General features: G+C 37.9%; 9 non-coding genes across 9 annotated transcripts; 5 read left to right on the forward strand and 4 right to left on the reverse strand.

Annotated features, from left to right (window-relative positions):
- The first annotated feature begins 2,817 nt into the window (after positions 1 to 2,817).
- On the forward strand, positions 2,818 to 2,924 carry LOC149071536 (U6 spliceosomal RNA). The gene has a single exon (XR_016194662.1). It is a non-coding gene; the product is annotated as a U6 spliceosomal RNA (small nuclear RNA).
- A 2,058-nt stretch (positions 2,925 to 4,982) lies between these two features.
- LOC149071537 (U5 spliceosomal RNA) lies at positions 4,983 to 5,099 on the reverse strand. The gene has a single exon (XR_016194674.1). It is a non-coding gene; the product is annotated as a U5 spliceosomal RNA (small nuclear RNA).
- Positions 5,100 to 13,262: 8,163 nt separating this feature from the next.
- LOC149071538 (U6 spliceosomal RNA) lies at positions 13,263 to 13,369 on the forward strand. Its single transcript, XR_016194625.1, has one exon. It is a non-coding gene; the product is annotated as a U6 spliceosomal RNA (small nuclear RNA).
- A 2,046-nt stretch (positions 13,370 to 15,415) lies between these two features.
- Positions 15,416 to 15,532, reverse strand: LOC149071539 (U5 spliceosomal RNA). Its single transcript, XR_016194675.1, has one exon. It is a non-coding gene; the product is annotated as a U5 spliceosomal RNA (small nuclear RNA).
- Positions 15,533 to 17,602: 2,070 nt separating this feature from the next.
- On the forward strand, positions 17,603 to 17,709 carry LOC149071540 (U6 spliceosomal RNA). The gene has a single exon (XR_016194636.1). It is a non-coding gene; the product is annotated as a U6 spliceosomal RNA (small nuclear RNA).
- Positions 17,710 to 19,767: 2,058 nt separating this feature from the next.
- On the reverse strand, positions 19,768 to 19,884 carry LOC149071541 (U5 spliceosomal RNA). The gene has a single exon (XR_016194610.1). It is a non-coding gene; the product is annotated as a U5 spliceosomal RNA (small nuclear RNA).
- A 2,069-nt stretch (positions 19,885 to 21,953) lies between these two features.
- On the forward strand, positions 21,954 to 22,060 carry LOC149071542 (U6 spliceosomal RNA). Its single transcript, XR_016194640.1, has one exon. It is a non-coding gene; the product is annotated as a U6 spliceosomal RNA (small nuclear RNA).
- Positions 22,061 to 24,109: 2,049 nt separating this feature from the next.
- Positions 24,110 to 24,226, reverse strand: LOC149071543 (U5 spliceosomal RNA). The gene has a single exon (XR_016194611.1). It is a non-coding gene; the product is annotated as a U5 spliceosomal RNA (small nuclear RNA).
- A 2,069-nt stretch (positions 24,227 to 26,295) lies between these two features.
- Positions 26,296 to 26,402, forward strand: LOC149071544 (U6 spliceosomal RNA). The gene has a single exon (XR_016194641.1). It is a non-coding gene; the product is annotated as a U6 spliceosomal RNA (small nuclear RNA).
- The last annotated feature ends 1,220 nt before the right edge of the window (positions 26,403 to 27,622 follow it).

Below are 27,622 nucleotides of genomic sequence, written 5' to 3' on the forward strand. Positions count from 1 at the left end.
AATTATACGCGAATATTAAAAAACGAGTCTTCCTCTCTCTCTTGTATTATATTTAAGTAGTCTATTAATTTCTCGGCCCAAATTATAATTTATACGAAGACGAAACACGCATATTAAATACCTATTTGTGATATGTATTTGTGTGGATTTGCATTTTTCCTTCCCACTTGTGTTTATATTTTAATGTGTTTTAATAGTACGTAGTCTCACCCGTGTGACGTAGGAAGAATAGCCAGTATTTTGTCCGAAATTTGTGTGAACTTTGCCTATCTTATGTTTCGGCCTTCTAATTGTTTTACTTGATGATTTTGTTTGAAAAGCAAAAAAAGGAAAAAAAAATCACGTTGGGGTTCTTTCTGGACGTGTTTAGCAATTTGCTAGATGAATATATTATTGCTTTTGTGTTTGATATCATGTTTCGTGATTGTATAAGAAAGAAGGAGTAACAGCAACAACTGTATACTGCTGGTCAGTATATTTCTCTTTGAATTTTACTTCATTAAAAATAAGATTTAATTTGTGTGTTATATTGTGCATTTATTTAATTTAAAAACGCAAAAATGTGTTTGTATAAGAAAAGAAAGGAAGAATGTGTTATTTCTTCTTCATTATAAGTTAAGGTGGGTGAAGTAATTCTGATTAAATAAACCCAATTGAACACATCGTATCTATACAGACAAGGCCACATACAGAGACCACCTTCGGATGGTTTGCGCTGTTTCCCAAAGGGGTGGACGGTCTCGGAGAGCCTGATGACTCGATTATGAGATACTTTACTCCAGGTAAAAAAAAAAAGTCTTACCCAAGGAGGCACCACTAATAGTTTCACGACCAGAACTTTTGCGCTCCTGGGGTTTACATTCTTGCCTGAAATTATAGCATTCATATTCCAGGCATCCGGAAACGCTGATAATCATAAAAAAAAATCATCTTTCACAAAAATACTTTGCACATGAGTTTATACAGTACTGTGCAACTTTCCAATATTTGTCATTTTTAACTATAGCCTACGGATATATTTTTCTTTCATTCACTGGCTGAAAAATGAATCCAACTTATTATATTGCAATGCCGAATTATGCGTTATGTGAGATACAGTTGTACCCTCGAATAACGAAGTCGGAAAAAACAGCGAAACTGCTCGTTATATCCGTACCGGATATGAAAATGATGCGTTCAAGCGAAATGAAGCAAACATTCTTGAAATTTATAGATATAAATGTATTTAGAAAAAAAATTAAAGTAAACCCATTACGTAATTCAACTGCCGTTTCTTTTTTTTTTTTGATTTTGTAAGTTTTTTCACTAAAATAATTTTTTGATTATGATCATGAAAAAAATTGTCTTATTTTAACAAGAGCACTCTACATTTTCGCTTGCCTTTTTTTAAAACCGTCGTCCAACGCCGAAGCTGCTTAAAGGCAACTGCTTAATGCAACTTTCTCCGGCCCCAGTATCCATTTTGGCATCCCCTCTCTCCATTATTTTGAACGGAAAAAGAATAAACTCGGCACCCTTCCTGGTCTGAGCGGTGGACAAGGAAGAGTTTATAGTTGGCACAAGATTCCCTTAATTAAGGACCCTGATTTTTGTCCTGGCGTTTGGCTTCTCAGGGTATTCCACACATAGGTGTACATTCAATCGTTCCGAGATGACTTTTTTACAAAATGATATTGCGGACAAAAATTCTGTATTTTTTCCACACTTGGTATAATCAAGTATGTTTGTTTTTTTTTCGAGGTCTTCTTTTTCTGATTCAGTAAGTTTGTGAGTGAGAAAGAGAAACGACCTCGGAAAATAAGTTGTGAAGAGATCCTCAATCGTCCCTCTTGCTGTTCCACAATTCTCTGAAATGTTGTTTGAAACGGGGGGTAGCGAGAAATTTCTTTCAGAGGAAAGGGGGAGGGGCGGTTGACAGAACAATGGATTTGACCATATAATTCCATGAATATTAGTCATTTCCTGACATTTAGGGATGAGGGTAAAGAACCCAGGGCCGTAGTGCGCTTTCTTGGGGCCCCTTTTGAAAGGGTTCTATTATGCAAAATAAGTGTAAATTTGAGCAGTGCCCCAGTCTGATTACGGTCATGCTAGAACCCCTTGTCACCCCTCCAGCTACGGCAGTGGTTTGAAGTATCTTTCCAAATTATAGTGGATCCCACTTATAACGTTTCTCAAAATACCCTCGTGAAAAACGTTGTAAGCGGGAAAACGTTCTAAACGGGAAATCTCAATGAGAATTAGTTATTGGAACCAGGAAAATAAGTCGCTCTAAGTAGGAACGTTATAAGCGGGATCGACTGCATATGATTTTTCAATTTACTTACCTGTTGGCTTAAACTTAATCTCGGAATTGAATGAAGGTACGTTGAATTTTTCTTGGAAATTTCAACAAAGTGTTTTTGACGAAAAAAACAAAGGATTGTTCTCTTGTGTACACGATACTATTTTCAACAGCTAATAAAAAATTTTACAAAACCCCCCTTTTTTTAATTAATTTCGAAAGAGTTGTGTATTGAGAGGAACCTTTTTCTTTTTGTGAGGGCATATTTCCAAGTAAACACAACAATCGATATTGTAACTATCGCCATCTAGTGATCATAAAAAAAGCTAACGCGTCTGACTAACGGAAAACAAAATATTATTTCTGATTTGAATGAAAAGGATAAATAATTTTGGATTTAAAAACGCATAATGTAATATATTTATCACGTTTCTTGCAAATGTGTTACACAGAAGCACATTTACTATAACGGTTGATCGATAATGCAGGTGTGAAATTAGCAGTATATAAGCAGACGTTATTCATTTACACTTGTACTCGCTTCGGCAGTACATGTACTAAAATTGGAACGATACAGAGAAGATTAGCATGGCCCCTGCGCAAGGATGACACGCAAAATCGTGAAGCGTTCCACACTTTTTTTTTGCGGCACCGTGCTAACCGGTAGCATCAATATTTTTGTGTACCCGTAACATATTTTGGTGATTTATTTGGATTTGTCGCACTCGTTTGTCGGGACGCGATGGAAATGGTCGTATCAACGCAAGCTCCATTTGTCGTGGACGAGTTTAAATTAATCCATGCAATTTGTCTTACCTTCAACCTCATCAAGGGGGCACTCACTCGAAAAAAAATATGACCCCCGTAAGCGGAGTGTCCCGAAAAAAGGAGTAAACCATGTGATCTCACTATTTCCTCCCCCTTTCTTCCCACTGAAGCACTCGTGCGCATTGAAATTAACTTTTTATTATTTCCAACATTTTTTCATTTATTTTTAGGGAAACTGGAACGCTGGAGGATCGTGTAATAGCCGGACAACCATGTTTAAGGAAAGCACGTTCGCCCCGTGCTGCATCCGAAATGGAAGCGTTAGCGTCCGAATTAGCTGCAGGGACCAGCGGTGCTCGTGAAGCTGCCAGACTCTAGGGCTTACCACCATCCTCCGTACGCAATATTCTTCATGGAATCCTTGATCTGTACCCATACAGATTGCAGTCGTGTCATGAACTTTTAGCAGCGGATGCCGTACAGAGAGAAACATTTGCCAAGGTGGGCTTTTTCCAAAATCGAACAGAATCCCGCCTGGGTCTTTAACATCTTCTGGTCAGATGAAGCTCATTTTTTGCTTCGTGGCGACGTTAATGCCCATAACTGTCGCATCTGGGTGGCGTCTAACCATTGCATTCCCCCAAAAGTGACAGTTTTGGTGTGGGTTCACGGGTTCGTTCATCTTAGGGCCCCCCCCCTTCTTCTTTGAAACGCAGTGTCCAGTAAACGGACCTAACTCAGGCCAAGCTCACAACAGCTGACGCCAGATGGCGACTTATGAGTTAGGTCCGGCCCTTATCAAATTTATTGCCTAAAAATCATGTAAAATTTAATGTCTTTTATTTTAGCAAGGGCATTATTGTACATTTTCGCTTGCCTTTTTTTAAAACCATTCAAAAGGAAGTGCTTCCACATCAATTTGAGAGCTTTTTCTGAATCTCTTCTTCAACCATCCAGGAACGCTCTGTTCAATTCCTTTTTGTTCCAAATCGTTGATAACGAACTGTGTTGAATCTCGAATTTTTTGCCGATTTCGTCACCTTTTTTTCTTCAAATTTTCCCTATCAAGCAGCTATATAGTTTCGATTTCCGAAACAATGGTGTTTTAGTAAGTGGAGCAATAGTGGTTATAGTGTTTTGCACTCTGATATTCTGGAAATTAACTCGATAACTCCACCACACGCTAACTCTTCCACAATCTGCGTTCGAATCTAGCGAAAGATGCGCAAATGTTCACAAAAGGTGTTTTGAGGGTTGGATTCTTGGGAACAAAAATAGACTTAATCTTTCCTTCCTATATACCTCCTCTAAGGATTTAACAGAACAAAGTAAAAAAGAGATGAAGCTGAGAGGATTTTACCATTTTTGCAGTACTCAAAAACACTGAAATAGATTTTGTTCCAAGCTCGTTGTGAAAGGTAAATTTACAGATAAGAAGATTTAGATAAGGTAACAAAGAAATTTGTGACAATTCCTATTTGAAAATTCGTTATAAGCGTACTTTGCTGAAATCGGTGTTCGTTATAAGCAATCAAAATAACATAGAAATACAATACGAAACTCACGCGACAAGGGAAAACTTCGTAATACCCGTGTTCGATTGTATTAGTACACACTAAAAAATCTTATATGAAAGAGGAAAAATAAAAAAAAAAGTCATCAAGAAATTACTTAAAAAATTGTTCTGTTATAAAAAAAAGCGGGACCCTTATTGCGGCTTTAGTCAGCAATGCCGTCTTAACGGCAATGGTCCAACCCGGGCACTCATAAAAAAAAATGAAAAGTAGTTGAAGTTTTCGAGAATTTGCCAGGTAGGGCAGGAGAAAAATCACTTGGCCCCGGCTTTAGTTGCAGAGCGTTTATTAAAAATTAAACTGAAAACGGCCCCTCTTGCGTACGGGAACACAAACTTCCTACTTGAACATTAAAATACCCCGTTTCGGGGGCTCCAAAAATTACTTAAGCTCATGTAAATTGCTCCTCTCCACGGTAATCTTTAGTAAAAGGCGAAAGATTAACTCGAAGTATTGAAGAGAAGCCAGAGCGTAAAAAAATTCCCTAGTTGAGAAATTATCAGAATGTAATTACCTCCAAAAAATTTCAACCATCAACATATTACTCCAAATATGTGCAAATACCAGATTTTGTGTTCATTAATTATATTATTTGCATGCTTTGTGCATAAAATCTTCGCTTACCGTTGAGAAGCGTTACAATTATTTGTTTTTATCAAGCATATGTGACTAGTACCTTCTCCCTAGATGGCAGCACATTTTTTCATACTTGAAAGATCTAGCATAGAATTTCCAAAAACCACTGGGATAATTATTTTCTCTCCATCTGCGAAAGTTAGCAAATTTTGTGAAACTAGAAAATACCGCATTACAGGCACGTTTCTAAAAATGGAAAATATTTTTTGAGATGAGTATACAAATCAATAAATAAAAAGAAAATTATATGAAATTCAAGAGAAAATTTAACTACTCTCGTGAATTATTTGGTCTTATTTTTTGAATCGATTTCATTTGAAACTTTTTTATGGTCCGCTGACCATAGGTTGAGAAGTGCTTTTATATATTGTACCTACTCGGGATGGGCACTAGTTTATATTGATTGCATGTTCAAAGTCGATTGAATATTTTTCTCTACGGTTATTTCGTGCTGGGCCGTGACTAGAAACGAAAACTTACTCTGTCGTCCAACGCCGAAGCTGCTTAAAGGCAACTGCTTAATGCAACTTTCTCCGGCGCCAGCATCCATTTTGGCATCCCCTCTTTCCATTATTTTGAACGGAAAAAGAATAAACTCGGCACCCTTCCTGGTCTGAGCGGTAGACAAGGAAGAGTTTATAGTTGGCACAAGATTCCCTTAATTAAGGACCCTGATTTTTGTCCTGGCGTTTGGCTTCTCAGGGTATTCCACACATAGGTGTACATTCAATCGTTCCGAGATGACTTTTTTACAAAATGATATTGCGGACAAAAATTCTGTATTTTTTCCACACTTGGTATAATCAAGTATGTTTGTTTTTTTTCGAGGTCTTCTTTTTCTGATTCAGTAAGTTTGTGAGTGAGAAAGAGAAACGACCTCGGAAAATAAGTTGTGAAGAGATCCTCAATCGTCCCTCTTGCTGTTCCACAATTCTCTGAAATGTTGTTTGAAACGGGGGTAGCGAGAAATTTCTTTCAGAGGAAAGGGGGAGGGGCGGTTGACAGAACAATGGATTTGACCATATAATTCCATGAATATTAGTCATTTCCTGACATTTAGGGATGAGGGTAAAGAACCCAGGGCCGTAGTGCGCTTTCTTGGGGCCCCTTTTGAAAGGGTTCTATTATGCAAAATAAGTGTAAATTTGAGCAGTGCCCCAGTCTGATTACGGTCATGCTAGAACCCCTTGTCACCCCTCCAGCTACGGCAGTGGTTTGAAGTATCTTTCCAAATTATAGTGGATCCCACTTATAACGTTTCTCAAAATACCCTCGTGAAAAACGTTGTAAGCGGGAAAACGTTCTAAACGGGAAATCTCAATGAGAATTAGTTATTGGAACCAGGAAAATAAGTCGCTCTAAGTAGGAACGTTATAAGCGGGATCGACTGCATATGATTTTTCAATTTACTTACCTGTTGGCTTAAACTTAATCTCGGAATTGAATGAAGGTACATTGAATTTTTCTTGGAAATTTCAACAAAGTGTTTTTGACGAAAAAAACAAAGGATTGTTCTCTTGTGTACACGATACTATTTTCAACAGCTAATAAAAAATTTTACAAAACCCCCCTTTTTCTAAATTAATTTCGAAAGAGTTGTGTATTGAGAGGTACCTTTTTCTTTTTGTGAGGGCATATTTCCAAGTAAACACAACAATCGATATTGTAACTATCGCCATCTAGTGATCATAAAAAAAGCTAACGCGTCTGACTAACGGAAAACAAAAAATTATTTCTGATTTGAATGAAAATGATAAATAATTTTGGATTTAAAAGCGCATAATGTAATATATTTATCACGTTTCTTGCAAATGTGTTACACAGAAGCACATTTACTATAACGGTTGATCGATAATGCAGGTGTGAAATTAGCAGTATATAAGCAGACGTTATTCATTTACACTGGCGTCATAACGGTCATCTGGAGTGTTCGCTTGCTAATTGTGTTACGTCTGCTCTCTTTTTAATTTTTTTTTTTGAGTGCAATCTCTGTGGCTATTTAGCTGCTAAATTACTGGATTTCAAGGTAAGTGGTATTGTATGCGTCTAAAATGGGCCGTACTTGCCCTTTTGTGAACTCAAATCAGGTGGTGGTTAAGAATTTGTGTGTATGGGCTAGTAATGCCTTAGAATGTAGTGTCACTAGAGAGAAGTTTGAAAAATTACTGGTTGACTTTGTTGGGGAAAAAAAACGTTTGGGAGATAACCTGAGCCATGTGAGTGATAAGTGTACTCTGGCTCGAGAATTCGATCTCATTGTGTTAGTTGATTTCATTAACTGGGAAAATGCAGTGTCAAAGCAGAAGGAAACATTTTTTGAATCTTTTGTAATGAATTCAATTACTTTTTTTGACGCCCTAAATTTTGATTCTTGTCGACATGCAATGTCACTCACGTTCAGAAAAGATGCTGTGACTTCCACTCCAGTTAGTGGGGGTGCAAGTAATAATGGGAAGAAGGGAAAAAAGAAGAAAATTAGGACCAAAAACATTCACAATGATGAAAATTCCAACTTTCAATTATGTAAATCTTTTGATAGAAACATCTCCAAAATTGGTCGATGTAGGGAGGATGAAAATCTTGTACAAGATAAAAACGTTAAATCTAGTGACTCCTTAAATACTTCTAACGAGTCAACTTCGGGATCATCTACACAAAATTTGAGCCATCGTGATAGTAGTAATGAGTCGACTTCTACTGGTACCATAAGTGATTGCAGTTTAACGATAGAAACTGTCAATGGTTCCTTCGAAACACAGCTTGATATTGTTCCAAAATCCTCTAAAAATATTACTTCTTGTGGTAACAAGGAAGTGGAAATTACACAAACGGTAATATCACAGGAGAAACAAGAAAGTAATTTGAATAAGAAACAGGTAACACCCTCCAACACTCACGAATATAAAATTACAACAAGTAACGAGGTCTTCCCGGTTAATTTTTGGCCCAGCACTTCCGGACAAACAAATGCATCTAATACACATAATAAGACCACTCAGGACCCCATTGAAGCACATATGCTCACGATTGCTGCAAAAAAAATCGCACCGGGAAACGCTTGTATAAGTAATGCATCTGATAAATCAAGTGATGATGAGGGATTCAAGGTTGTTACTCGGAAAAAAACTAAGACACATAATTACAACATTGATATTAATAAAGGGACAAACAACGGAAACATATCAATCTCTAACCCAACTGGAAATGCCCCTAACTTCTCACGTAAAATTAATATTCCGTCCATTATTCTCACAGAATGGGGTGGAAGCTGGATTTCTGACTTTGCAGCTGCCAAGAAAATATGCGAAATACCTCCACAATTTAAAGCAACGGAAAACACAATTGTATTTCAGGTCTTCACTGAGAAAGACCATCGACAAATTACGAAATTTTTTGATGACAAAAAATTTCGATACTTTACATATAACACTCATTCGGAACGAACACTAAAGTTTGTAATTAGGGGACTTCCAACGAATGTGAACCCGTTGGAAATTATTGCTGATTTGGAAAAAAAACAATTTAAGCCGGTTAAGGTGTCAAATATGAAAAATTACCATACTGGTAGATGTCTTCCCCTTTTCTTAGTTGAGGTACCTATTGCTGACAAAAACATTGCTAATATTATGGAAATAGCTGAAATTCCAATAGAAATAGAAAGATACAGAGGCGCTCAAGGACCCATTCAATGTAGGGTCTGTCAATTATATGGGCACAGTTCATATAGATGTAAAAATACACCTACCTGTGCATTTTGTGCCGGATCGCATGAGACCAGAGATTGTAGAGTTAAAGGTAACTCAAGGATGATTAAATGTTGTCACTGTGGGGGTCCTCACACATCGACGTTCTCTGGATGTAAAGCCCGGCCAGCATTAAATAAAAATAGAGGAAGATTATTCCTTCCTACAATTCCGCCAGGGCTGCAAGGATCTCCTATTAGGAGAGTGCCTTTGACTGAGAAAAATCTTCGCACTGAAGATGAAGATGTTGATAATTTGGACACAGGGATAGGTTCAATTACAATTACTCCACAAGCGACTAAAAAATCATGGAACATTACTATAAATAACAATATTTCTGATGAACAATCTCAAAATGAGAATTTGGAAAAACAAACAATTCTACACAACACAATTAGGAAAGGAACTCATCCATTGGCAAAAAATAAGGGCAATATCCCAACAACTGCAGAAATTAAATTGGATCTTATTGAAGCACATTCACGATTAATTTATAGGAATGTGTTACATCAATTGATTACACAAACTTATAGACACAATATTACTTCTGACTCTGAACTATATGTAGATGTAATGGATAACAGAAATAATACAGAAACAGAGGTAAATGAAGAACTGTATAACAATCCTCTGAACGCGGAATCAAACACAAATAACACATACACAATTAAGTCTATTGATGAGGTAAAGTCCTTGAGTAAGTCAAATTTACCAAAGGGTAACAATAATTCCAACTCATCAGCTGTTCTTCCTGAAATTTTACAATTTAATGACCTACTCAACACTGTTTTGAGTGCCGCTGGAATATCTAGTGACAAAATAAGTCAAATAAATAAAGCTTTGATTGACATTCTTTCACAGCCCAACAATTAGCACAACAAGAAATATCTATACCAGGCCATTACATATTATGGCCTGGAATGCTAATGGTCTCAAAGACAACTTAAGGGAATTAAAAGAAGAATTATTCAATTATCAAGTGGATATCTTACTTCTATCAGAAACATGGTTATTGCCCTCACAAAAAATCAAAATTAATGGTTACACTGGCGTCAGAAAAGACCGATTACATGGTAGGGGGGGAGGAGTAGCTGTATATGTGAAGTCTGATATTCCATTTCAAGAACTACAACTTCCCCCTTCCACTCAAATGGAAGCTACTGCTGTCACTGTTTACATAGATAGAACACCCATTTCTTTCTGTGCAATGTATAAGCCCCCCAATAATTGCATAGATATTTCCTTACTAAAACACTTATTCAGAACAGGGCTTCCAATTTTTGTAGGGGGTGATTGGAATAGTAAAAACGATCTATTCTTTAGTAAAAAATCCAACAGATGTGGTCGAGTGTTAAGAAAATTCTGCCTTGATAATTTCCTAAATATACATTCATCCACTACACCAACACATGTACCACCTCAAAATAGATATCAACCTGATGTAATTGATTTTGGCATCTCCAAAAATATTCTCTTTGACGTTCAAACTTACACAAAATCAATTCTCAGCTCACCGCACAATCCAGTATTTTTTATTATGGATTTTCTTCGCTCTTGCACCAGGAGAACAATTAAACGTATTAATTGGGACATGTATAGACAAATTTTGGAAACAAATCAAACAGCAGGGCTGACCCTGAACAACGCTCAGGATATAGATGAGGCGGTATCACATTTAACACAAATAATACAAGCTGCATTAAATGATTCATCTACAGAAGTGCTACAGCCTGAAAATAAATATGGACTTTCTAGAGAAATCATGCAAAAGATTAGACACAAAAACAAAATACGTAGTAATTGGCAGCGCTTTCGTAGACGTTCAGACAAAATTACACTAAATCGTCTCAATCGTGAGATTAAAGAAGAAGTGCAAAATTTTGTAAATGGTAGGTTTACCGAATTTGTAGAGAATGCTACCTCAGAAAATGGAAACATATGGAAAGCATGGAATCTTTGCAAACCTGGTGGTACTCGTATAATCAATAAAATACAAGGCCCCAATGGTCTGGTTTTTTCAGCAGAAGAAATAGCTGAAACCTTTGCTACCGCCTATGAAAAGCAATTTACACCCAATCACGTACAACCGTTAACGACTCAAGTTGAGCTCCGTCGTAGAGTTGCTCGTTATATACACTTTCACATTAATAATAATATTTCCAGCTTTGAACCCACAGACTTGGCTGAAGTCACTGACATTATAAACAAATTAAACAACAGAAAAGCTAGTGGCTATGATGGTATAAGTAACAAAGCTCTCAAAAATCTGCCTTGTCATATTATTTTGACATTCACGAACATTATTAACGCAGCATTAAAATTTAACCACTTTCCAAAGATATGGAAACATTCACTCATTAGAACAATACCCAAATCAGGAACTGACCCGTTACTTCCTGAATCGTTCAGGCCCATTAGCCTTTTATCTAATTGTTCAAAAGTCTTCGAGAGGATTTTAGCTCCTAGATTTCAAAAATATCTGGATGACAATAACATAATTCGAAAAGAACAACATGGCTTTAGACAGGAACATTCCTGTGTCACTCAATTGATTAGGGTGACTGAATATATAATCGATGCATTCAACCATTCTGATTATGTGGTGGCCGCCTTTTTGGATATTAAAAAGGCCTTCGATAAATGTGACCACCCCACTTTATTAGCCAAAATGATTGATCTCAATTTTCCCCCACACTTTATACTTTTCTTCTACAGTTATTTGAACGGCAGAACATTCCAGGTAAAAATAGGGGACTTTAGTTCATCTGTTAAGAACATCAAAGCATCAGTACCACAGGGTAGTGTTTTGGGTCCACAGTTGTTTTTAATATACATCAATGATTTTCCAGCTCCTCAAGTGGGTATACTTGCCTTGTTTGCCGATGATGCGGCTATACTATGTGATAACCGAGACCCCTCCAAGGCCCTGGAAAATCTGCAGGAAACCACAGAAGGAATTATGGACTGGTGCAAGAGGTCGGACATTGTATTGAACCGTGAAAAAACACAATTTATATGGTTTACTAGGAAACATGGTATACCGGATAGGCATTTATATATAGGTAATCACCAGATCAGTCCGGTTAGAAAAATAAAATACCTGGGATGCATTTTAAATAAAACAATGTCATTTTTACCGCACATTAATTATGTACGTAATAAAACAAACAATGTAATGGGTGCTCTTAACAAAATTTCATTTCCCCAGGCTAAGCTATCTATTAAAAATAAAATTCTTTTATTTAAGTCAATACTTCGCCCTACGATGCTTTATGCCTCACCTGCATGGGCCCATGCATGCAAAACCAATATTAAAATCTTGCAAACTGAACAAAATAAAATTCTAAGGAGATTTTTGAATGCACCTTGGTTCATCAGAAATATTAATATTCGCCAAGATCTGGGCATTCCTCATATATTCAAATATATCAAAGAAATTAACAAAAATCAATTTGAGAGAATGAAAAATTCCAGCCATCAACATATCAAAGTCTTGGTTGATTATAGTTCAGCACCTACACCAAAAACATCGGCTCGAACGGTGTATAGGAGACCCCAGCAGATTTTCCACCTCCCTTGGGAGGAGATTGGATAATGCAGGAATAACTTGGAAGCCTCCTAGGCTATAATTTGGACTGTAAATATTATATATATATACGCTTATTCTCTACTAATGTGGCACCTATTTTAATCGCATTTATCTATTTGGCACCTATTTATTCACTTTTTTCTGCATCTAATTATCGTATTTAATTAACACCTTGTACATATGGAAATTACTATAAGGCACATATATTGGAACTTGGAAAAAAAATAAAATAAAAAGCCACCCGGACGAATGGCATTTAATTTGACGAGTGTATAAATTAAAGCTTTGGATTATAACCACCATTCTTTTATTCTGATTGAGTTCACTTTGACGCATGCAGTTACCACTAAGATAAATATGTGGGTTGGACCTCTCTCCATCCGGCAGTGACGTGTCATCGAAGAGTTGTGGTGGCATTTTCTTAGTGATTTATCTGCATTTAGGCTAAATTCTGTATAGCTATGACCGTGACCTGGATTTGACTATGCTTTCTTTCCCACACAAAACACATACATGCACACACACTAATTATCTTACAAAACTGACAGTCTATTTTTTCCCCTTCTTCATAGGCCTTACTGGGCCCGTTCGTAACCCCACAATCAGCCAAGAGCTGGGCATGGGGGGTAACAATTTGATTCTGTTCTGTATTCTGTTCATTTACACTTGTACTCGCTTCGGCAGTACATATACTAAAATTGGAACGATACAGAGAAGATTAGCATGGCCCCTGCGCAAGGATGACACGCAAAATCGTGAAGCGTTCCACATTTTTCTTTTTGCGGCACCGTGCTAACCGGTAGCATCAATATTTTTGTGTACCCGTAACATATTTTGGTGATTTATTTGGATTTGTCGCACTCGTTTGTCGGGACGCGGTGGAAATGGTCGTATCAACGCAAGCTCCATTTGTCGTGGACGAGTTTAAATTAATCCATGCAATTTGTCTTACCTTCAACCTCATCAAGGGGGCACTCACTCGAAAAAAAATATGACCCCCGTAAGCGGAGTGTCCCGAAAAAAGGAGTAAACCATGTGATCTCACTATTTCCTCCCCCTTTCTTCCCACTGAAGCACTCGTGCGCATTGAAATTAACTTTTTATTATTTCCAACATTTTTTCATTTATTTTTAGGGAAACTGGAACGCTGGAGGATCGTGTAATAGCCGGACAACCATGTTTAAGGAAAGCACGTTCGCCCCGTGCTGCATCCGAAATGGAAGCGTTAGCGTCCGAATTAGCTGCAGGGACCAGCGGTGCTCGTGAAGCTGCCAGACTCTAGGGCTTACCACCATCCTCCGTACGCAATATTCTTCATGGAATCTGATCTGTACCCATACAGATTGCAGTCGTGTCATGAACTTTTAGCAGCGGATGCCGTACAGAGAGAAACATTTGCCAAGGTGGGCTTTTTCCAAAATCGAACAGAATCCCGCCTGGGTCTTTAACATCTTCTGGTCAGATGAAGCTCATTTTTTGCTTCGTGGCGACGTTAATGCCCATAACTGTCGCATCTGGGTGGCGTCTAACCATTGCATTCCCCCAAAAGTGACAGTTTTGGTGTGGGTTCACGGGTTCGTTCATCTTAGGGCCCCCCCTTCTTCTTTGAAACGCAGTGTCCAGTAAACGGACCTAACTCAGGCCAAGCTCACAACAGCTGACGCCAGATGGCGACTTATGAGTTAGGTCCGGCCCTTATCAAATTTATTGCCTAAAAATCATGTAAAATTTAATGTCTTTTATTTTAGCAAGGGCATTATTGTACATTTTCGCTTGCCTTTTTTTAAAACCATTCAAAAGGAAGTGCTTCCACATCAATTTGAGAGCTTTTTCTGAATCTCTTCTTCAACCATCCAGGAACGCTCTGTTCAATTCCTTTTTGTTCCAAATCGTTGATAACGAACTGTGTTGAATCTCGAATTTTTTGCCGTTTTCGTCACCTTTTTTTCTTCAAATTTTCCCTATCAAGCAGCTATATAGTTTCGATTTCCGAAACAATGGTGTTTTAGTAAGTGGAGCAATAGTGGTTTGCACTCTGATATTCTGGAAATTAACTCGATAACTCCACCACACGCTAACTCTTCCACAATCTGCGTTCGAATCTAGCGAAAGATGCGCAAATGTTCACAAAAGGTGTTTTGAGGGTTGGATTCTTGGGAACAAAAATAGACTTAATCTTTCCTTCCTATATACCTCCTCTAAGGATTTAACAGAACAAAGTAAAAAAGAGATGAAGCTGAGAGGATTTTACCATTTTTGCAGTACTCAAAAACACTGAAATAGATTTTGTTCCAAGCTCGTTGTGAAAGGTAAATTTACAGATAAGAAGATTTAGATAAGGTAACAAAGAAATTTGTGACAATTCCTATTTGAAAATTCGTTATAAGCGTACTTTGCTGAAATCGGTGTTCGTTATAAGCAATCAAAATAACATAGAAATACAATACGAAACTCACGCGACAAGGGAAAACTTCGTAATACCCGTGTTCGATTGTATTAGTACACACTAAAAAATCTTATATGAAAGAGGAAAAATAAAAAAAAAAGTCATCAAGAAATTACTTAAAAAATTGTTCTGTTATAAAAAAAAGCGGGACCCTTATTGCGGCTTTAGTCAGCAATGCCGTCTTAACGGCAATGGTCCAACCCGGGCACTCATAAAAAAAAATGAAAAGTAGTTGAAGTTTTCGAGAATTTGCCAGGTAGGGCAGGAGAAAAATCACTTGGTCCCGGCTTTAGTTGCAGAGCGTTTATTAAAAATTAAACTGAAAACGGCCCCTCTTGCGTACGGGAACACAAACTTCCTACTTGAACATTAAAATACCCCGTTTCGGGGGCTCCAAAAATTACTTAAGCTCATGTAAATTGCTCCTCTCCACGGTAATCTTTAGTAAAAGGCGAAAGATTAACTCGAAGTATTGAAGAGAAGCCAGAGCGTAAAAAAAATTCCCTAGTTGAGAAATTATCAGAATGTAATTACCTCCAAAAAATTTCAACCATCAACATATTACTCCAAATATGTGCAAATACCAGATTTTGTGTTCATTAATTATATTATTTGCATGCTTTGTGCATAAAATCTTCGCTTACCGTTGAGAAGCGTTACAATTATTTGTTTTTATCAAGCATATGTGACTAGTACCTTCTCCCTAGATGGCAGCACATTTTTTCATACTTGAAAGATCTAGCATAGAATTTCCAAAAACCACTGGGATAATTATTTTCTCTCCATCTGCGAAAGTTAGCAAATTTTGTGAAACTAGAAAATACCGCATTACAGGCACGTTTCTAAAAATGGAAAATATTTTTTGAGATGAGTATACAAATCAATAAATAAAAAGAAAATTATATGAAATTCAAGAGAAAATTTAACTACTCTCGTGAATTATTTGGTCTTATTTTTTGAATCGATTTCATTTGAAACTTTTTTATGGTCCGCTGACCATAGGTTGAGAAGTGCTTTTATATATTGTACCTACTCGGGATGGGCACTAGTTTATATTGATTGCATGTTCAAAGTCGATTGAATATTTTTCTCTACGGTTATTTCGTGCTGGGCCGTGACTAGAAACGAAAACTTACTCTGTCGTCCAACGCCGAAGCTGCTTAAAGGCAACTGCTTAATGCAACTTTCTCCGGCCCCAGCATCCATTTTGGCATCCCCTCTTTCCATTATTTTGAACGGAAAAAGAATAAACTCGGCACCCTTCCTGGTCTGAGCGGTGGACAAGGAAGAGTTTATAGTTGGCACAAGATTCCCTTAATTAAGGACCCTGATTTTTGTCCTGGCGTTTGGCTTCTCAGGGTATTCCACACATAGGTGTACATTCAATCGTTCCGAGATGACTTTTTTACAAAATGATATTGCGGACAAAAATTCTGTATTTTTTCCACACTTGGTATAATCAAGTATGTTTGTTTTTTTTTCGAGGTCTTCTTTTTCTGATTCAGTAAGTTTGTGAGTGAGAAAGAGAAACGACCTCGGAAAATAAGTTGTGAAGAGATCCTCAATCGTCCCTCTTGCTGTTCCACAATTCTCTGAAATGTTGTTTGAAACGGGGGGTAGCGAGAAATTTCTTTCAGAGGAAAGGGGGAGGGGCGGTTGACAGAACAATGGATTTGACCATATAATTCCATGAATATTAGTCATTTCCTGACATTTAGGGATGAGGGTAAAGAACCCAGGGCCGTAGTGCGCTTTCTTGGGGCCCCTTTTGAAAGGGTTCTATTATGCAAAATAAGTGTAAATTTGAACAGTGCCCCAGTCTGATTACGGTCATGCTAGAACCCCTTGTCACCCCTCCAGCTACGGCAGTGGTTTGAAGTATCTTTCCAAATTATAGTGGATCCCACTTATAACGTTTCTCAAAATACCCTCGTGAAAAACGTTGTAAGCGGGAAAACGTTCTAAACGGGAAATCTCAATGAGAATTAGTTATTGGAACCAGGAAAATAAGTCGCTCTAAGTAGGAACGTTATAAGCGGGATCGACTGCATATGATTTTTCAATTTACTTACCTGTTGGCTTAAACTTAATCTCGGAATTGAATGAAGGTACGTTGAATTTTTCTTGGAAATTTCAACAAAGTGTTTTTGACGAAAAAAACAAAGGATTGTTCTCTTGTGTACACGATACTATTTTCAACAGCTAATAAAAAATTTTACAAAACCCCCCTTTTTTTAATTAATTTCGAAAGAGTTGTGTATTGAGAGGAACTTTTTTCTTTTTGTGAGGGCATATTTCCAAGTAAACACAACAATCGATATTGTAACTATCGCCATCTAGTGATCATAAAAAAAGCTAACGCGTCTGACTAACGGAAAACAAAAAATTATTTCTGATTTGAATGAAAATGATAAATAATTTTGGATTTAAAAGCGCATAATGTAATATATTTATCACGTTTCTTGCAAATGTGTTACACAGAAGCACATTTACTATAACGGTTGATCGATAATGCAGGTGTGAAATTAGCAGTATATAAGCAGACGTTATTCATTTACACTTGTACTCGCTTCGGCAGTACATATACTAAAATTGGAACGATACAGAGAAGATTAGCATGGCCCCTGCGCAAGGATGACACGCAAAATCGTGAAGCGTTCCACATTTTTCTTTTTGCGGCACCGTGCTAACCGGTAGCATCAATATTTTTGTGTACCCGTAACATATTTTGGTGATTTATTTGGATTTGTCGCACTCGTTTGTCGGGACGCGATGGAAATGGTCGTATCAACGCAAGCTCCATTTGTCGTGGACGAGTTTAAATTAATCCATGCAATTTGTCTTACCTTCAACCTCATCAAGGGGGCACTCACTCGAAAAAAAATATGACCCCCGTAAGCGGAGTGTCCCGAAAAAAGGAGTAAACCATGTGATCTCACTATTTCCTCCCCCTTTCTTCCCACTGAAGCACTCGTGCGCATTGAAATTAACTTTTTATTATTTCCAACATTTTTTCATTTATTTTTAGGGAAACTGGAACGCTGGAGGATCGTGTAATAGCCGGACAACCATGTTTAAGGAAAGCACGTTCGCCCCGTGCTGCATCCGAAATGGAAGCGTTAGCGTCCGAATTAGCTGCAGGGACCAGCGGTGCTCGTGAAGCTGCCAGACTCTAGGGCTTACCACCATCCTCCGTACGCAATATTCTTCATGGAATCCTTGATCTGTACCCATACAGATTGCAGTCGTGTCATGAACTTTTAGCAGCGGATGCCGTACAGAGAGAAACATTTGCCAAGGTGGGCTTTTTCCAAAATCGAACAGAATCCCGCCTGGGTCTTTAACATCTTCTGGTCAGATGAAGCTCATTTTTTGCTTCGTGGCGACGTTAATGCCCATAACTGTCGCATCTGGGTGGCGTCTAACCATTGCATTCCCCCAAAAGTGACAGTTTTGGTGTGGGTTCACGGGTTCGTTCATCTTAGGGCCCCCCCCTTCTTCTTTGAAACGCAGTGTCCAGTAAACGGACCTAACTCAGGCCAAGCTCACAACAGCTGACGCCAGATGGCGACTTATGAGTTAGGTCCGGCCCTTATCAAATTTATTGCCTAAAAATCATGTAAAATTTAATGTCTTTTATTTTAGCAAGGGCATTATTGTACATTTTCGCTTGCCTTTTTTTAAAACCATTCAAAAGGAAGTGCTTCCACATCAATTTGAGAGCTTTTTCTGAATCTCTTCTTCAACCATCCAGGAACGCTCTGTTCAATTCCTTTTTGTTCCAAATCGTTGATAACGAACTGTGTTGAATCTCGAATTTTTTGCCGTTTTCGTCACCTTTTTTTCTTCAAATTTTCCCTATCAAGCAGCTATATAGTTTCGATTTCCGAAACAATGGTGTTTTAGTAAGTGGAGCAATAGTGGTTATAGTGTTTTGCACTCTGATATTCTGGAAATTAACTCGATAACTCCACCACACGCTAACTCTTCCACAATCTGCGTTCGAATCTAGCGAAAGATGCGCAAATGTTCACAAAAGGTGTTTTGAGGGTTGGATTCTTGGGAACAAAAATAGACTTAATCTTTCCTTCCTATATACCTCCTCTAAGGATTTAACAGAACAAAGTAAAAAAGAGATGAAGCTGAGAGGATTTTACCATTTTTGCAGTACTCAAAAACACTGAAATAGATTTTGTTCCAAGCTCGTTGTGAAAGGTAAATTTACAGATAAGAAGATTTAGATAAGGTAACAAAGAAATTTGTGACAATTCCTATTTGAAAATTCGTTATAAGCGTACTTTGCTGAAATCGGTGTTCGTTATAAGCAATCAAAATAACATAGAAATACAATACGAAACTCACGCGACAAGGGAAAACTTCGTAATACCCGTGTTCGATTGTATTAGTACACACTAAAAAATCTTATATGAAAGAGGAAAAATAAAAAAAAAAGTCATCAAGAAATTACTTAAAAAATTGTTCTGTTATAAAAAAAAGCGGGACCCTTATTGCGGCTTTAGTCAGCAATGCCGTCTTAACGGCAATGGTCCAACCCGGGCACTCATAAAAAAAAATGAAAAGTAGTTGAAGTTTTCGAGAATTTGCCAGGTAGGGCAGGAGAAAAATCACTTGGTCCCGGCTTTAGTTGCAGAGCGTTTATTAAAAATTAAACTGAAAACGGCCCCTCTTGCGTACGGGAACACAAACTTCCTACTTGAACATTAAAATACCCCGTTTCGGGGGCTCCAAAAATTACTTAAGCTCATGTAAATTGCTCCTCTCCACGGTAATCTTTAGTAAAAGGCGAAAGATTAACTCGAAGTATTGAAGAGAAGCCAGAGCGTAAAAAAATTCCCTAGTTGAGAAATTATCAGAATGTAATTACCTCCAAAAAATTTCAACCATCAACATATTACTCCAAATATGTGCAAATACCAGATTTTGTGTTCATTAATTATATTATTTGCATGCTTTGTGCATAAAATCTTCGCTTACCGTTGAGAAGCGTTACAATTATTTGTTTTTATCAAGCATATGTGACTAGTACCTTCTCCCTAGATGGCAGCACATTTTTTCATACTTGAAAGATCTAGCATAGAATTTCCAAAAACCACTGGGATAATTATTTTCTCTCCATCTGCGAAAGTTAGCAAATTTTGTGAAACTAGAAAATACCGCATTACAGGCACGTTTCTAAAAATGGAAAATATTTTTTGAGATGAGTATACAAATCAATAAATAAAAAGAAAATTATATGAAATTCAAGAGAAAATTTAACTACTCTCGTGAATTATTTGGTCTTATTTTTTGAATCGATTTCATTTGAAACTTTTTTATGGTCCGCTGACCATAGGTTGAGAAGTGCTTTTATATATTGTACCTACTCGGGATGGGCACTAGTTTATATTGATTGCATGTTCAAAGTCGATTGAATATTTTTCTCTACGGTTATTTCGTGCTGGGCCGTGACTAGAAACGAAAACTTACTCTGTCGTCCAACGCCGAAGCTGCTTAAAGGCAACTGCTTAATGCAACTTTCTCCGGCCCCAGCATCCATTTTGGCATCCCCTCTTTCCATTATTTTGAACGGAAAAAGAATAAACTCGGCACCCTTCCTGGTCTGAGCGGTGGACAAGGAAGAGTTTATAGTTGGCACAAGATTCCCTTAATTAAGGACCCTGATTTTTGTCCTGGCGTTTGGCTTCTCAGGGTATTCCACACATAGGTGTACATTCAATCGTTCCGAGATGATTTTTTTACAAAATGATATTGCGGACAAAAATTCTGTATTTTTTCCACACTTGGTATAATCAAGTATGTTTGTTTTTTTTTCGAGGTCTTCTTTTTCTGATTCAGTAAGTTTGTGAGTGAGAAAGAGAAACGACCTCGGAAAATAAGTTGTGAAGAGATCCTCAATCGTCCCTCTTGCTGTTCCACAATTCTCTGAAATGTTGTTTGAAACGGGGGGTAGCGAGAAATTTCTTTCAGAGGAAAGGGGGAGGGGCGGTTGACAGAACAATGGATTTGACCATATAATTCCATGAATATTAGTCATTTCCTGACATTTAGGGATGAGGGTAAAGAACCCAGGGCCGTAGTGCGCTTTCTTGGGGCCCCTTTTGAAAGGGTTCTATTATGCAAAATAAGTGTAAATTTGAGCAGTGCCCCAGTCTGATTACGGTCATGCTAGAACCCCTTGTCACCCCTCCAGCTACGGCAGTGGTTTGAAGTATCTTTCCAAATTATAGTGGATCCCACTTATAACGTTTCTCAAAATACCCTCGTGAAAAACGTTGTAAGCGGGAAAACGTTCTAAACGGGAAATCTCAATGAGAATTAGTTATTGGAACCAGGAAAATAAGTCGCTCTAAGTAGGAACGTTATAAGCGGGATCGACTGCATATGATTTTTCAATTTACTTACCTGTTGGCTTAAACTTAATCTCGGAATTGAATGAAGGTACGTTGAATTTTTCTTGGAAATTTCAACAAAGTGTTTTTGACGAAAAAAACAAAGGATTGTTCTCTTGTGTACACGATACTATTTTCAACAGCTAATAAAAAATTTTACAAAACCCCCCTTTTCTAAATTAATTTCGGAAAAGTTGTGTATTGAGAGGAACCTTTTTCTTTTTGTGAGGGCATATTTCCAAGTAAACACAACAATAGATATTGTAACTATCGCCATCTAGTGATCATAAAAAAAGCTAACGCGTCTGACTAACGGAAAACAAAAAATTATTTCTGATTTGAATGAAAATGATAAATAATTTTGGATTTAAAAGCGCATAATGTAATATATTTATCACGTTTCTTGCAAATGTGTTACACAGAAGCACATTTACTATAACGGTTGATCGATAATGCAGGTGTGAAATTAGCAGTATATAAGCAGACGTTATTCATTTACACTTGTACTCGCTTCGGCAGTACATATACTAAAATTGGAACGATACAGAGAAGATTAGCATGGCCCCTGCGCAAGGATGACACGCAAAATCGTGAAGCGTTCCACATTTTTCTTTTTGCGGCACCGTGCTAACCGGTAGCATCAATATTTTTGTGTACCCGTAACATATTTTGGTGATTTATTTGGATTTGTCGCACTCGTTTGTCGGGACGCGATGGAAATGGTCGTATCAACGCAAGCTCCATTTGTCGTGGACGAGTTTAAATTAATCCATGCAATTTGTCTTACCTTCAACCTCATCAAGGGGGCACTCACTCGAAAAAAAATATGACCCCCGTAAGCGGAGTGTCCCGAAAAAAGGAGTAAACCATGTGATCTAACTATTTCCTCCCCCTTTCTTCCCACTGAAGCACTCGTGCGCATTGAAATTAACTTTTTATTATTTCCAACATTTTTTCATTTATTTTTAGGGAAACTGGAACGCTGGAGGATCGTGTAATAGCCGGACAACCATGTTTAAGGAAAGCACGTTCGCCCCGTGCTGCATCCGAAATGGAAGCGTTAGCGTCCGAATTAGCTGCAGGGACCAGCGGTGCTCGTGAAGCTGCCAGACTCTAGGGCTTACCACCATCCTCCGTACGCAATATTCTTCATGGAATCCTTGATCTGTACCCATACAGATTGCAGTCGTGTCATGAACTTTTAGCAGCGGATGCCGTACAGAGAGAAACATTTGCCAAGGTGGGCTTTTTCCAAAATCGAACAGAATCCCGCCTGGGTCTTTAACATCTTCTGGTCAGATGAAGCTCATTTTTTGCTTCGTGGCGACGTTAATGCCCATAACTGTCGCATCTGGGTGGCGTCTAACCATTGCATTCCCCCAAAAGTGACAGTTTTGGTGTGGGTTCACGGGTTCGTTCATCTTAGGGCCCCCCCCTTCTTCTTTGAAACGCAGTGTCCAGTAAACGGACCTAACTCAGGCCAAGCTCACAACAGCTGACGCCAGATGGCGACTTATGAGTTAGGTCCGGCCCTTATCAAATTTATTGCCTAAAAATCATGTAAAATTTAATGTCTTTTATTTTAGCAAGGGCATTATTGTACATTTTCGCTTGCCTTTTTTTAAAACCATTCAAAAGGAAGTGCTTCCACATCAATTTGAGAGCTTTTTCTGAATCTCTTCTTCAACCATCCAGGAACGCTCTGTTCAATTCCTTTTTGTTCCAAATCGTTGATAACGAACTGTGTTGAATCTCGAATTTTTTGCCGATTTCGTCACCTTTTTTTCTTCAAATTTTCCCTATCAAGCAGCTATATAGTTTCGATTTCCGAAACAATGGTGTTTTAGTAAGTGGAGCAATAGTGGTTTGCACTCTGATATTCTGGAAATTAACTCGATAACTCCACCACACGCTAACTCTTCCACAATCTGCGTTCGAATCTAGCGAAAGATGCGCAAATGTTCACAAAAGGTGTTTTGAGGGTTGGATTCTTGGGAACAAAAATAGACTTAATCTTTCCTTCCTATATACCTCCTCTAAGGATTTAACAGAACAAAGTAAAAAAGAGATGAAGCTGAGAGGATTTTACCATTTTTGCAGTACTCAAAAACACTGAAATAGATTTTGTTCCAAGCTCGTTGTGAAAGGTAAATTTACAGATAAGAAGATTTAGATAAGGTAACAAAGAAATTTGTGACAATTCCTATTTGAAAATTCGTTATAAGCGTACTTTGCTGAAATCGGTGTTCGTTATAAGCAATCAAAATAACATAGAAATACAATACGAAACTCACGCGACAAGGGAAAACTTCGTAATACCCGTGTTCGATTGTATTAGTACACACTAAAAAATCTTATATGAAAGAGGAAAAATAAAAAAAAAAGTCATCAAGAAATTACTTAAAAAATTGTTCTGTTATAAAAAAAAGCGGGACCCTTATTGCGGCTTTAGTCAGCAATGCCGTCTTAACGGCAATGGTCCAACCCGGGCACTCATAAAAAAAAATGAAAAGTAGTTGAAGTTTTCGAGAATTTGCCAGGTAGGGCAGGAGAAAAATCACTTGGTCCCGGCTTTAGTTGCAGAGCGTTTATTAAAAATTAAACTGAAAACGGCCCCTCTTGCGTACGGGAACACAAACTTCCTACTTGAACATTAAAATACCCCGTTTCGGGGGCTCCAAAAATTACTTAAGCTCATGTAAATTGCTCCTCTCCACGGTAATCTTTAGTAAAAGGCGAAAGATTAACTCGAAGTATTGAAGAGAAGCCAGAGCGTAAAAAAATTCCCTAGTTGAGAAATTATCAGAATGTAATTACCTCCAAAAAATTTCAACCATCAACATATTACTCCAAATATGTGCAAATACCAGATTTTGTGTTCATTAATTATATTATTTGCATGCTTTGTGCATAAAATCTTCGCTTACCGTTGAGAAGCGTTACAATTATTTGTTTTTATCAAGCATATGTGACTAGTACCTTCTCCCTAGATGGCAGCACATTTTTTCATACTTGAAAGATCTAGCATAGAATTTCCAAAAACCACTGGGATAATTATTTTCTCTCCATCTGCGAAAGTTAGCAAATTTTGTGAAACTAGAAAATACCGCATTACAGGCACGTTTCTAAAAATGGAAAATATTTTTTGAGATGAGTATACAAATCAATAAATAAAAAGAAAATTATATGAAATTCAAGAGAAAATTTAACTACTCTCGTGAATTATTTGGTCTTATTTTTTGAATCGATTTCATTTGAAACTTTTTTATGGTCCGCTGACCATAGGTTGAGAAGTGCTTTTATATATTGTACCTACTCGGGATGGGCACTAGTTTATATTGATTGCATGTTCAAAGTCGATTGAATATTTTTCTCTACGGTTATTTCGTGCTGGGCCGTGACTAGAAACGAAAACTTACTCTGTCGTCCAACGCCGAAGCTGCTTAAAGGCAACTGCTTAATGCAACTTTCTCCGGCCCCAGCATCCATTTTGGCATCCCCTCTTTCCATTATTTTGAACGGAAAAAGAATAAACTCGGCACCCTTCCTGGTCTGAGCGGTGGACAAGGAAGAGTTTATAGTTGGCACAAGATTCCCTTAATTAAGGACCCTGATTTTTGTCCTGGCGTTTGGCTTCTCAGGGTATTCCACACATAGGTGTACATTCAATCGTTCCGAGATGATTTTTTTACAAAATGATATTGCGGACAAAAATTCTGTATTTTTTCCACACTTGGTATAATCAAGTATGTTTGTTTTTTTTTCGAGGTCTTCTTTTTCTGATTCAGTAAGTTTGTGAGTGAGAAAGAGAAACGACCTCGGAAAATAAGTTGTGAAGAGATCCTCAATCGTCCCTCTTGCTGTTCCACAATTCTCTGAAATGTTGTTTGAAACGGGGGGTAGCGAGAAATTTCTTTCAGAGGAAAGGGGGAGGGGCGGTTGACAGAACAATGGATTTGACCATATAATTCCATGAATATTAGTCATTTCCTGACATTTAGGGATGAGGGTAAAGAACCCAGGGCCGTAGTGCGCTTTCTTGGGGCCCCTTTTGAAAGGGTTCTATTATGCAAAATAAGTGTAAATTTGAGCAGTGCCCCAGTCTGATTACGGTCATGCTAGAACCCCTTGTCACCCCTCCAGCTACGGCAGTGGTTTGAAGTATCTTTCCAAATTATAGTGGATCCCACTTATAACGTTTCTCAAAATACCCTCGTGAAAAACGTTGTAAGCGGGAAAACGTTCTAAACGGGAAATCTCAATGAGAATTAGTTATTGGAACCAGGAAAATAAGTCGCTCTAAGTAGGAACGTTATAAGCGGGATCGACTGCATATGATTTTTCAATTTACTTACCTGTTGGCTTAAACTTAATCTCGGAATTGAATGAAGGTACGTTGAATTTTTCTTGGAAATTTCAACAAAGTGTTTTTGACGAAAAAAACAAAGGATTGTTCTCTTGTGTACACGATACTATTTTCAACAGCTAATAAAAAATTTTACAAAACCCCCCTTTTCTAAATTAATTTCGGAAAAGTTGTGTATTGAGAGGAACCTTTTTCTTTTTGTGAGGGCATATTTCCAAGTAAACACAACAATAGATATTGTAACTATCGCCATCTAGTGATCATAAAAAAAGCTAACGCGTCTGACTAACGGAAAACAAAAAATTATTTCTGATTTGAATGAAAATGATAAATAATTTTGGATTTAAAAGCGCATAATGTAATATATTTATCACGTTTCTTGCAAATGTGTTACACAGAAGCACATTTACTATAACGGTTGATCGATAATGCAGGTGTGAAATTAGCAGTATATAAGCAGACGTTATTCATTTACACTTGTACTCGCTTCGGCAGTACATATACTAAAATTGGAACGATACAGAGAAGATTAGCATGGCCCCTGCGCAAGGATGACACGCAAAATCGTGAAGCGTTCCACATTTTTCTTTTTGCGGCACCGTGCTAACCGGTAGCATCAATATTTTTGTGTACCCGTAACATATTTTGGTGATTTATTTGGATTTGTCGCACTCGTTTGTCGGGACGCGATGGAAATGGTCGTATCAACGCAAGCTCCATTTGTCGTGGACGAGTTTAAATTAATCCATGCAATTTGTCTTACCTTCAACCTCATCAAGGGGGCACTCACTCGAAAAAAAATATGACCCCCGTAAGCGGAGTGTCCCGAAAAAAGGAGTAAACCATGTGATCTAACTATTTCCTCCCCCTTTCTTCCCACTGAAGCACTCGTGCGCATTGAAATTAACTTTTTATTATTTCCAACATTTTTTCATTTATTTTTAGGGAAACTGGAACGCTGGAGGATCGTGTAATAGCCGGACAACCATGTTTAAGGAAAGCACGTTCGCCCCGTGCTGCATCCGAAATGGAAGCGTTAGCGTCCGAATTAGCTGCAGGGACCAGCGGTGCTCGTGAAGCTGCCAGACTCTAGGGCTTACCACCATCCTCCGTACGCAATATTCTTCATGGAATCCTTGATCTGTACCCATACAGATTGCAGTCGTGTCATGAACTTTTAGCAGCGGATGCCGTACAGAGAGAAACATTTGCCAAGGTGGGCTTTTTCCAAAATCGAACAGAATCCCGCCTGGGTCTTTAACATCTTCTGGTCAGATGAAGCTCATTTTTTGCTTCGTGGCGACGTTAATGCCCATAACTGTCGCATCTGGGTGGCGTCTAACCATTGCATTCCCCCAAAAGTGACAGTTTTGGTGTGGGTTCACGGGTTCGTTCATCTTAGGGCCCCCCCCTTCTTCTTTGAAACGCAGTGTCCAGTAAACGGACCTAACTCAGGCCAAGCTCACAACAGCTGACGCCAGATGGCGACTTATGAGTTAGGTCCGGCCCTTATCAAATTTATTGCCTAAAAATCATGTAAAATTTAATGTCTTTTATTTTAGCAAGGGCATTATTGTACATTTTCGCTTGCCTTTTTTTAAAACCATTCAAAAGGAAGTGCTTCCACATCAATTTGAGAGCTTTTTCTGAATCTCTTCTTCAACCATCCAGGAACGCTCTGTTCAATTCCTTTTTGTTCCAAATCGTTGATAACGAACTGTGTTGAATCTCGAATTTTTTGCCGATTTCGTCACCTTTTTTTCTTCAAATTTTCCCTATCAAGCAGCTATATAGTTTCGATTTCCG

Source organism: Pholcus phalangioides, unplaced genomic scaffold, assembly GCF_987345545.1.
Source record: "Pholcus phalangioides strain wild (caught in Gottingen) unplaced genomic scaffold, Ppha-v1.0 ptg000018l_1, whole genome shotgun sequence".
NCBI classification, from domain to species: domain Eukaryota; kingdom Metazoa; phylum Arthropoda; class Arachnida; order Araneae; family Pholcidae; genus Pholcus; species Pholcus phalangioides.